This window comes from Lepidochelys kempii, chromosome 10 (assembly GCF_965140265.1).
Source record: "Lepidochelys kempii isolate rLepKem1 chromosome 10, rLepKem1.hap2, whole genome shotgun sequence".
Taxonomy (NCBI): domain Eukaryota; kingdom Metazoa; phylum Chordata; order Testudines; family Cheloniidae; genus Lepidochelys; species Lepidochelys kempii.
In genome coordinates, this window is record NC_133265.1 from 47362497 (window position 1) to 47375176 (window position 12680).

The window sequence follows — 12680 nt, forward strand, 5'->3', positions numbered from 1 at the left end:
CAGAGATAGGTGTGAAGTTGAACGGGCTGACTGTGTGTTTCACGTGCACTCACTCGGTGCTTTCCTACGTTTCAGTGTGTTACTTTAAGGGCTAACGGGATCCATGGGAAAGGAACTGTACTTTAGCAGCTACATGCATGGCGAGGCTGGAGGGGAGTAATGTGGCTTCCAGGGGGCTGGAAGGGAGGGGAGTGTAATAGTCAATGCAGAAGATGAGGGACCAATGTGCTGGCTACGTTTTGAATCTCCCTCATCCCATCCTTTTCAGCATTTCTAAAGTGCCCATCGCCATTGAACCTAGGGTCTGAGAATCATGATGAGTCTGTTTGAAGTAGGACCAGACACCTCTTCCCTTCCCTTCTTCTCAGTATAAGCGGCCCTCTGTAGCAATGGGCTTCTGGGCTTCTCTTCAGCTCTGTCATTTGGGGAGCCCTACATGTCGTGATGAGTTTTGCATCAGCTCTCTGAACAAAAATGGGCCTGATTCTCACTGCACCATGGCCCCTTTACACCCCTCTGTTGGGAGGAAATTACAGTGACACTCACTTGACTGTCCCTTCACACTGCCAAAGAGGTGTAAGGGGAGGCCATAAAGATGAGGGGCTGATCCTTCTGTCTGGCAGGCAGGTCTCTGGTGTGTGAAAGACCTGCCACTAGGTTGGCCTTGGGCATAGCTACCACAGCACAGCATGGAGAGAGAGGATGATACCTTACACAGCATGGGCCTAGCCCACTAAGGACTCCATAGGTGAGGACCATCTGGGTGGGAAGCCAGGGGAGGCGGTGGATATCTAGTGTTAGACTATCCTTCTCAGGAGATGGGCCACCACATGGTGGATTAGCTTCCCCTCCCTGTGACCTTTGCCTTCAGTCCCAGGTAGCGAGGGACAGTGTAGGTGAAAGGCTTGACCAAAAAGTCATGGCGATTCCAAACAGAAATAATTTCAAATCTGTACTGAAATCGCTAGACACCAATGATCTTAGTTATTTTTATATTAGATCCTCTAAAATTACTTGCATGTGCCACTCCAGCACCTCGGATCCTGCACCAATATTGCACCTTGAGACAGGCGCAGATGACAGCATAAAATCAGGAATGAATTAAATGCATGTGATAAACACCCCCTCAGCCTCCCACCATCTGCCTGGACCTGCATCTCCACTTGTTTCTCTACCATCTCCTCTTGGATGTCTTGCCCTTACTCATCTTCCCACCCAAGCTCTCACTTCCCTGTTCTCCATCACTGTCAGCATCATTATCAGCCTTCCAGGCCCCCTGGCTTGAGCCTGGGACTCATCTTCCATCCTGGCTTTTGCCAAAAGTTCATCTCTTTTTCTGTCTCTTCTTCACCCCCATTACTAAGACTCTAGTTCTTACTCTACTAATTTCCTGCCTCAACTATTCTGTCCTCCTTCTCTCCAGCCTGCCCATCTCCTATCCTTCCCCATTCCACCCAGAATGGCAGTTCTTTCTTCCCTGCTGCTCACTTCTTTTATCTCGGTACTGGCTTCCACTGTAAAATTCTCCTCTTCTCTTTCCCTTCCAAGCTCTCCTGGACCCAACTTCTGACACCATCTCTACCTTTTTCTCCTCCTACCCCTTATCTCCCTAACCCAGCTGATCTCCTACCTGCCCCCTTTGTCTTCTTTATTCACTCCTGAATTCCTGCTTTTTTTCGTGCTGCCCCCGTATGCTTGGAACAGCCTGCTGAGTGATGTATGCCGAGCTCCCTCCCTTTCCCTCTTCGAAAAAATGTCTGAAACCCCATCTGTTCCGTGAGAAATTCCAGCTGTAAGGACTGTGCGCAGCTTTCTGTTTCTTCTGTCCTGCTTGTCTCCCCCCTGCTCCTGCCTTTTTTAGACTTGCAAACCCATTGAGGGCATGCAGCCCATTTGCTCCTCTCTTATAAAGTGCTGCGTCCACTTAAGGTGCTATCCCAGTCATCTATTGGAAATGCCTGTGATGTGGATCGGGGTTAAGTATGTCACAGTTGCCAGAGAAAAGAATTTTGTAAATTTCACAGGGCTCCCTCGCAATCTGCCTGCCTAATTATTTTTATTCACCGTTCAGCAGATACTGCTGGCTCTAATTAGGTCCAATCGAAGAGTCAGGCTCATTCTGTCACGTCCTCTGTGCCCATGCTGCAAAACCCTCTCAGATCAAGTGTGCGTCTGTGCACTCCCATACCTCCACATGTCCCCACAGCATGTGTGGATATTTTTACCGTGATGTACAGAGACATCCATATCCCCAGTAGGTCACATTCTTTGAGTCTTAGGAGAGAGAGAGGTGAAACTAGAACTATGGAAAGCTCCCCTATGGGGAAACCTCTGGGGGGGGAAGGGGGTGTTCATGTTCCTCTGAGGTCAGGAGCTGCTAGCTGCCACTGGGTATTTAGGGAGCACATGTTCCCCCATGTGCCTGTTTACATGGCTCGATCCACTGCTGTATGTGTCTGTCCATGCATGTTTGTGTCACTTGCTGTGCATGCGTATGCCTCGTGTGTGTCGTGTCCGTGAGTTCATTCCTGCCCGCTTGGAGCTCAGCCTTTGACAGCATGCCCAGTGCCCTGCAAAGAGCCCCCGGGGGTGCTGTTTGCAAAGGGGGCAGATCAGGCAGCCTCATGAAAGCCGAAAAGGCAACTTGGCTGTTTGCAGTGAGGATTACTGTGCATGCTTGTCCTTGCTCAGACAGCTGTTGTAATTCAAATGAATTTCTTCACATTGAAAGGGGTAAAACTTTGTCAGCACGGGTCAGCGACGATGCCTGTAGCGACAGTTAGCTTTATCTTGGCATCTCCTTTTGTAGCAGGGCTCAGCTTTGGGCCTTCCTGTGGCCAAGGGTACGTGTGTGGCAGTTACAAGAGAGCCCCAAGAAGGCGGTGCGTCCTGTTTCTTTCTGGTGTCTACGTGACATGGCATCACCGGAGAAGGCTTGGAGCTTCCGGAGAATCCTCGCTCCTTTGTTCACTGTGGCTCAGTAGCTTTGCTCAGGGGAGCCTCGCTGGGGTCCTGTGTGGTGACTTAGAATAAATGCCAGAGTGATCATCCTTCTGGAGGGGCTTCTGCAGCCTGGGCTACATTTCACTTTGAGAAGTCCCAGCCACGTTGAAGATGTCACACTCGCTTTGTGGTCCACCCTGTCCCCTTCACCCTCCACCCCAGTCTGTCCATGCTGCAAGGATTGGGGGAAAGGGGCCAATGTGGGGTTTGTATGGATTGCATGGCACACGGGGCCAGCATGGGTGGGACAGTACAGGCATGGTATTACCAAGCAGACCAACCTGTCTGCAAGCCTGTGAGTTGTCCAGGTCAGGCCGTTCCGCTCTGCGGCCAACTTAGCAGTGTCGGCGAGTGAGATCTGGGAATCCCGGGCACCCACCTGGGTAGGAGGATCACTCCTGTCCTCAATCCTCACTGCTCACTAATGTACTGGCCCCAGGGGCCAGGTGTTTGCTGTCACTGAAAGGAACATGGGCATTGTGGAACCTTTACTCACTCCATCAGAGAGGGAAAACATCAGTGGAAAGTGACTCACCCCTTGCTGACTTTCCCCAGCTCTCCCTCCTCCTTTCCCTTTTATTTTAAGATCTCCAATCAATATTTATATTGTGCCTACATGCAACATGCTCCTTTCCTTGGATCCATTTGTTAATGTCCCTGCAGCGCACAGAGATTGGTAAGTGCCATACAAAGGCTCAGTCTGATTATTCCTGTTTTGCTTTCAATATAAAAACAGCTTGTCCTTTTCCACCACTGAGCTCCTCTGTATCTTCTCCCCATATGTTGTCTGGGTGAAGGAGGAGACTGTTCTCACTGCAAGCTGCCACTTGATCTTATGTCTGTGTAGGGCACGAATTTTTAACCCTTGCCCAGATTCTATCCTATGTTCAGGCTGCTTTGCATTGCACCAAAGCTGGCATGGCTGCCTGGAGGAAGCTCACCCCTTCTGGGTGGCACCAGCGTGCCAGTTCCTGCCATCAGTCTAGGGGGCACAGCTGGCTGAAGGGAGCATGGCTAATGCTTTCATGAACACTGGTGGTGCCTGGTTGTCAGGATGACTGCTTGGGCTCTTGGCAGCTGGCACCAATTAGGGTAGCTTTTGGGCTGCTCTAAGTATGCTGGGGCTAGCCCAACGCACAGCCAGCCCAGGAGCAAGGGAGAACAAAGGTGGCTTGACAGCACTGCGTAGTGCTGAGTAACCCCTTTGGGTATGTCTACACTGCAATGTAAGGCCAGAAGTAGAACTCGAGGTAGCAGCCCTTGAGTTTGTTAACATGTGGCTTGAGCATCTACTCTCACTTGTAGCCCCAGGTTAGGAAGTGTTGAACCCTGGGGCTCCAGTGTCTATGCTGCATTATGTGGGCCTGAGGCCAGCCACTCACATCCCAGACATCCTGGTGCCCTCCCAACATGTGATTCCACTAGCCCTTTCTTTGTGGGGCAGTGTGGGGAAACTTGCCAGCCCAATACATTTGACCATCCAGAGGACAAAGAAAGTCAGCTCGTGGAGTTGTGGGTTACTTTTGGTGGCCGCCCAGAGCATGAGTCCAGTGAGGCTGCGTCTACACTGCAAAGCAATAGGGCTTGAACCCTGGGTCCCAACTTGGTGCTGGGGCCCCAGAAGCCCTGGGTTAGCCTTATTTGAGAGTAGACGGAACGGGGGTTCGGCTAGCGCCTGACTTTAAACTCTGGGCTTACATTGCAGTGTAGACCTACCCTTAGACACAGCTGAAGATCTGGGCTCCTATATCACAGTGACTGTCCTGATCATAAGAAACGTGACTTCTCCAGGCAGAGAGCTCTTCTGTTTTTCTTTCTTTTTTTTTAAGAGTTGAATTCTCATTCCCTCCCCTCCTCGCCCACGTTGATGACTCCAACACACACCTTTCAAGGACTGAACTCTGCAACCCAGAGTCTTGGAAGGTCTAAAAATCTCCCCATGGATTTAAGAGTAAAATGTCCCAAGGAAACAGGGTGGGCATCATCTAAGGACTCCTCCTTTTTCCTCCTCTGGGCACAGGGCAAAGGCTTCTGAAGATTACATCAAAAGTCAAGGCCATGTACTTCCTCACCGGGCCTATTGCTATACACATGTTGGACAAACTTCTCCTCCCTGGTGCAACTTAATTGACTTCAGTGGAGTTCCGCTGGTGTAATTGAAAGGAGAATTTGTCCCACTGAGGAGACCATTAACCTGCTGAAAGGAGTTGGTGACGCTCCCAGGGACCTTACAGAGACTGATTTCTGCAGGGTGTGCAGTGTCTTGGGCTTCGGGTTCTAAATACGTATTCTAACGACCGCTTCTCATTAATCACATCCAGCATCTCAACTCCCAGCATTAACCTTCCTTCTGCTGGAAGACTGGAGGCAGAGAAGCTAAGGTGCACGAGCTTTGGAAATACAGATCTAGTGACTTATGTCTCGCATCACTGTAATGCCCAAACACCTCAGAATCAGGCATGAATGAACGACAAAGGTCCCTGTAGAGAGAGACCTCATCATAGCAGGCTTAAGTAATCCCCACAAAGATACCATATAACATTGAGGAACAACCCTTCCACATTAGAAGAGAAATGAGAGGTCTAGTCCTCTCCAAATCTCTCCTCGGTGCCAAGTGAACGTGAGCTCTCGCTGGGGCATGCTCTAATGCAGGGGATCCTGACTGCTCCTCATGGCCTGGTGGAGCTAGGTCTCCTCAGACCCACATATTGATGCAGCGCTTGTGGAATCCCCTGATGGGAGGTTTTAAAAACAGGGTAGACACGCACCTGTCAGGGATGCTCTGGGTTTATTCAGTCCTGCCTCAGTGCAGGGGGGTGGACTAGATGACTCTTTTAAGTCCTGTCCAACCCTACATTTCTAAGATTCTCTGTGTTGAAACAGTCCCTGAATGCCAGTGCTTTTAGCAGCAAATGCATGGGAGGCAAACGGCTCTGCTCCTAGCCCTGCCTCCTATTCAAATCAGATGTCAAAGTGAGGAAAGGATGCTCTTAACTTCTGCCAACTTGTGTTAGGTTGGCTTCCACTGGGTGAGGTTTCTCTCCTTATAATCCATGAAGATATGTGATATAGCATAAGCTAATATAATGGGTCATGCAAGGATTTACATCTAATTACTACATGTTAGCATCCTCGCGGAAGGATGATTCATACTTACTGGAATATATTTACTGGCTAAGGAACAGCTTGGCTACCCGGAGAAAAGAGAATGTTAAATTGCCCACCATGGAGCAGCCCAGGCCTCACTCCATGGGGGAATGTGAGTTCTCGCCCCAGTGTCCAGATGGCCTTCCTTCAGAAGATGAGAGCCTAGATGTAAAGCTTATGGAAGAAGATGTGTCCACCCCTGGGGGATAGAGGTGCATTGAGCCACTCCCATAGCCCTTATTGACTGATATGGTGAGAGGGGGACCCCTTTCTTGTCCTCAGATGAAGCTTGTTGCCATGACAGTATTCTAATTCAGGGAGGAGTGTGCTGGCACTCCCAGCCTGGAGACACCCTTAGCGCAGAGGGGACTGAAGTGCAGAACATTCAGCCTGTCAGAAAGATGAGAGGTTAAAGCCTCATATTCCTCTCTCTCTCTCTCTTCCACCTCTCACCTCGATCCTGACTGCTTCTTGGCCTACCTGGCAAACGGAGTGGAAGGGCAGGCAACCAATGTGGGGCATTTGGAAGATCTTGCTGTGGGGAAAGATGCCCCCAAGCCCCATAAAAGTAAATGCCGGGGTGCTGTTGATTGATCTGTGTAACATCTACATCAGTCCAGGCACATTGTCCTAGGATAGGGAGATCTTTGCAGCTTTCTGCAACTAACCTAAGGCTCATTTTTGCAGCCTGTATTAGTCTTAATTCTGCTTTTTAACCTCTCACTGTTTCCTTTAGCATTTTCATCAAAAGCTTCATTGCTCACCAGTTGCACTTACTTCTTCTTATGGGTCTCAAGACCACTTCAGCCCAACTCGTCAAAGGTATTTAGGTGCCTTCATTTCAATGGGAGTTAGGCACCTAAATACATTTAAGGATCTGGGCCCTCCTGCTTTTTTCCCGTCTAAACTAAGCAGAGTGGATCAGTTATCACCGAGCTCGGCACTCAGTGATAATCCAGGGGGTGATGTTGTAGTTCCCCATTTCATGTTTCTCAAACACGTAAGTTACATAACCACAATTAAAACACGATGTGGCAAATGTACACCTTGATAAGCAGTAATATGATGCTTTCACTGATGTATCCCATTGCACCTGAGGCCATAGTGCTGGAACTAGGGGTGCTGGGGGTGCTGTCACACCCCCTGGCTTGAAGTAGTAATAACAAACACCAAGTACATGGTTTCCATCAGCAGCACCCCCACTATAAAAGATGTTCCGGCCCCCCTGCCTGAAGCTCCACAGGGCAGATTCCATGCCACACCTCAGAGGAGTGGGGAAGGTGACTTTAAATTGTCTTTGTGACTCCTGGATTCTGGGTGTCCCGTGAAACCACGGTGTAAAATACAGACACCCCAGGGGCTGCTTTAATTGGCAGCAGCCTTACCTGGGATGCCTCTGGGCTGGGCTGCAGCCTGGAGCAGCCCAGAACTCCTATAGATCCTGCTCTTTTCCCACCTCTAGCCCCACTCAAGCTATATCACCTAGGGTGGTAGCTGAAGAAGGCTGGGAGGATGGACCAGAGCATAGTCTGGTGGCTAGAGCCCTTGCCTGGGCTAGCGGGCTCACTTCCTGCTCCATCACAAACATCCTGTGTGACCCCAGGTGAGCCACAAAGGCTGAGCCCAACATAGGTATTTAGGTGCCTATCTCACATTGAGTTCAATGGGCATTAGGTACCTAAATATCTTTGAGGATCTGGGCCTTAGCCTCTCTTTGTCTCAGTTCCCTATCTGTAAAATAGGAACAGCAGTGCCACTTTGCTTTGTGGTGGTGTCATGAGCATGAATTACATTCAAGATTGGGAGGAGCTCAGATACTGTAGTGATGGGGGGTCAGGTAAGAATCGAAGATAGCTAGCAGCATACAGCAGCCCTACACAAGGAAAATTCTCCCCTTGCCTTTAACAGTATTTATATGTATCCAGGTTTCAGATTAGCAGCCGTTTTAGTCTGTATCTGCAAAAAGAAAAGGAGGACTTGTGGCACCATAGTGACTAACAAATTTATTTGAGCATAAGCTTTCATGAGCTACAGCCGGGGGGGGGGGGGGGCAGGATCAACCCCCAAATGTTATTTTCTAATGAAGCCTCATCAGAGCCCTGTGAATGAGTTGTATTGTCTGAGTGGTGTGAGCTGTTTGGCTTGGACCACAGAAGTATTTGGAATTAACCTGTGTCTGACCCACATCTCCAGCCAGCTGCGGTTCACTCCAGTGTTGTTTGTGTCTGTAAATTGCCCATGGAGGTTTCCTGTCACCTGGTGTTTCTCCTGCATTCCTGATTGGGTCGGCCAAGCAGCACAGCTCTTCAGAAGCCACTTTCACTTAGTTTCTCAGACAAGGAGGCTACACTTTAGTTGACGCTTCTGATCCAGCTGGGAAAAAAAAACAGTCCTGCTTTCAAGTCTCTTGCTCTAACTGCTAGACAATGCTCCCTCTCGGCTGGAATTGAAGGACTCATCTGATGCATCAAAGCAGAGCTGGGCACTTTATGTGCCCTAGATTTCTGGTTAGCGTGCTGTGGTCAAGAGCAGTGGCTCTCAACCAGAGGTCCAGGGCCCACTGTGGGGCCATGAGCAGGTTTCAGGGGGTCCGCCAAAATAAACCAGAGAGCAGGGGCAGTGTTCAACTCACTGGGGCCTGGGGCTGAAGCTGAAGCCCAAGCCCCACTGCCCTGGGCTGCAGCCAAAGCGCGAGCAACTTAGTTTTGTGCCGTCCTCCTTCTTTTCCCCCTCCCTCCCATGATGTGGGGCCCCAGGCAATTGCCCTGCTTGCTACCCTGTAATGCCAGCCCTGGCTTTTAATCTACTAGATATGCAGAAAAACATTGTCGTGGAACAGGCGGGCCGGGGAGTTTTTACAGCATGTTGGGGGGGGGGGGGCGCTCAGAAAGAGAAACGTTGAGAACCCCTGGTGTAGAGCAGGTATGGAGACCCTGACTCAGTGATGGAGTCCGACTTGAATTAACAATGATAGAGAGAGGCCAGAACGAAAATCCTAGATTCAAATACCTCTGTACTTTGGGGACAAGTCATCTCTGGGTCCAGACTTCACAGCTGGTCTCAGATCTGTGCAAAACAAGAAATGGCAATGGGACCATATGTGTCCCATTAAACCCACCTGAAGGTAGACTCAGGCTGCTGCTCTGTTTTGCTACCGCAGAATGAAAAGTTCAGCAGGGTTTATAAACCTTTCCTAGATATCCTGAATAAGCAAAAGTCCTTCTGTCAGGGGTTGATAAAAACCAAGGGCCAGCTCCTCAAACCAGTTAAGTCTGGACGCTGCTTGAAGTTGAGCCAGGGTTCAAAGAAGCCCAGGATTGGGGGACGGGATGATATAGGTAAAGTATCATCATCTTTGCCTCTCCCCACCCCCTCTGATCAAGCACAACCCAGCTGGACCTGAGGTAGCAACCCCAAAACTGTTAACTGTTGCTTACTCTGTTATTTGCATTGGTTGCTAGTGCATCATTAAGTAATCAAGAGGGCCCAAGAAGTATAGGAATGTTTCTGGACCATAACAATGCACTCCACGTAGGCATAGTGAACTGAGAGCTGAGTGACTCTTAGACCTGTAACACTGGCTTCTGTGCTATGTAATTTGCACATAAGGAAAACAGTCAGACCTGGGCATTACAGCGATGGGTATGACATCACCAGCAGCCAGCCAGAAAGCTCCAAGGGTCTTCATTGTTCTAAAGCCATTTCACTACCACGAGGAACGCCGGATCACTGGGGAAATTAAAAATAAAGTTAAGAGCTGTTTCTGTAAATGTGGTAATGTAGATTAGATTGTAAGACCTTCAGATCAGGGGCCATGACTGAGCCCTCTAGGGACTACTGCAAGAGAAAAATACCCCCAAAGCCAGTGAAAAAGGTTTGCTTAGCGTCTCTGGACAGCTGAGAAGGGCGCCTCCTACTGTAAGAAAAGGGGCCTCATTTTTTCCAGAGTAACTAATGATTTGGGGTGCCCAACTTGAGGTGCGTTAAAGGGACATGATTTTCAGATAGTGCTGAGCAGTCTTCATCTAAACGCAGCCTCCTTTAAGACATCTCAACCATGGCAAACTGAGGCATACAAAATTACTAGTCACAAAATATGCAGATCGGGACTCATAATAACACTGATGACTGATTAGCACAAACCCCTCTGTCCTTAAATGTACTATTGCCTGATAGTTAATGAATGACCTTCAAATCCCAGATTATTATTCAAGCAAAAAAAAAAATCTTGATTTTTTAACAGAGAAAGTTTTGCCTGTAGCTATACTAGGGGCATAGTCATTTCCCCTCCCCCTTCACCATGTTCTGCGGAGTCACAGCTGTTCAGTCATTTTAATCTCCAGAGATCGTCTTTATATTCAGGAATCCAAATGATTTGCCACAAACAGGGATTGCATTACTGAAAATAAAACAATTCTTGCACTGTTTTGGGAGAGAAAGCGAGAGCAAAGAATGTATATTAATCACAACGATGCCAGCTGGCAGTTAGGTGCATTTTTGGGGGAGCCTCATTAGCTGCACCCCCCCACCCCCACCCCAAGTCTGTGATCTTGCAGTAGGTAAAAGATTCAATAGAGGGGTCAGAATAAGATTATTCATGAACTCGAAAGGGGAGGAAAGAATTATAGAGTGAAACCAAAGATCTTCCCCCTTATGCCTCCTGATTTAAGCGAGCACTTTAATGAAGCCTTATGCGATTTCCAGTACTTTTTTTACATTTAGTTAAAGCATTGCTCTCTTATATAGGCCTGATCCAAAACTCACTGAAGTCAGTGGAAAGACTCCTGTTGACTGTAGCTGAGTTTTTTTCCTCCCTGTACCCTTGGAATGATGTTTGAAGGAAGAGGAGGACTTGTGGCACCTTAGAGACTAACAAATTTATTAGAGCATAAGCTTTCGTGAGCTACAGCCCACTTCAGCAGATGCATGCAGTGGAAAATACAGTGAGGACACGGCTGTTACTCTAAAACCTGTTTTAAGGAAGGTTTCTTTAACTGTAGCTCTGAGCTCTCTCTCTCTATTCGCTGAATGCATTTGAAAGGGCTTTCCTTGTTTCTCACTGCAGCGAGAAGGCAGATGGGGGCCATCAAGGAATGATTTTTTTTAAGGGAAAGTCTAAATCAGGAAAAACCCACCGTTGGGGGGGAAAAACATATTTATTCCTGCAAATAACTTGGGCTGTGTCCGTCAGTGAACTGACCGAAGCATATGTTATTCTGAACTTGATAGATTTGGGGCAAGGCTCCACTGTTTATGTCAGTTACATTTTTTCCCCATTTGATGTTGGGACTGTAGCTAAAGTAAAGGAACCGTTGTACCACGTTTGTGTGTTGTGGTCCATGGGCTAACGTGTGGTTTGGGTGATTAAATGTATTATGGTGCTGAAGCTGCTGTCTGGAAACCGCATTGTTTTGGCAGTCACTGATTCGTTGTGAAAGTTGCCCTGTCTCCATCGAAGCAGCAGTGACTGCAAGAGCTGGCTGACTTGTTGAGATGGCTCGATCTTTGCAAGGTTTTTTTTTTCTTTCCCCCCCTTCTTGCCAAACAACAAATCGAAGAGGCGGGTTGACCTCTGGCGTTATCTTGCACGCGGACACAGCAGTTCCCTCTGTAAATGGCTTCCTCTCACTTTCTAGCAAGCATCCCCAAGGCAGGCTGAGCTGGAAGCCATCACTGATGACCCACGAGTCTCCCAAGCATCAGTAATCGCCACCGCAGCAAAACCCCTGCTCAGGCTCAGTAGAGCTGTTTTATTTATTTGGTTTTAATCTAGCAGATTAAACCAGCAGTTCTCAAACTGTGGGTCAGGACCCCAAAGTGGGTCGCTAGTCGTGACCTATTTTAACGGGGGTCACCTGGGCTGGCGTTAGACTGGTTGGGCCCTGGGGCCAAAGCCGAAGCCGAAGCCCCACTGTCCAGCCGTCCCCTGCCTGGGGTGGTGGCGCTCAGGTGGGCTCAGGCTTCGGTCACCCCCTGCCCTCATGTAGTAATTTTTGCTGTCAGAAGGGGGTCACGGTGCAATGAAGTTTGAGAACCGCTCCATTAAAACACTGGGAACTTTCATGACTGCCATTGTTAGCACTATTCTGGTGAGGCAAGCTACTGCCCTCAGCGCCAACACTCACCCTTTAAAGGCGGGGAGGGGGCGATTTTATCGCTCTCACAGTGATGAGGCTGGATTTGACTTTTGGTTGACGATTCCTGTCGCCCATAGCGATGCGCTGCCGAACCGTCAGACATCTCCATCCAGTCGCTCTCCTTCCCAGCCACACACACGCTGCCGCCAGGGTGTGAAAAAAGCCTCCCCGATGTTCACTCGCTCGCCTCCGCCCCAGGTTTTAGCTGCACGGGGCGAGGGCGAGGGTTGTAAGCAGGAGCCCGGAGCTGGAGCCATGTGGTCTGCTGGCGTCACACCAGTAAACAAGTTAATCCTCCTTTCCAAAGGGGCGTGGTGGGCGGGGCGGGGCGGGGCGGGGGGGACAGAGTAAAGCTCGGGGAGGCTGCGAGTTGAGCTCAGACTGGCTCAGCAC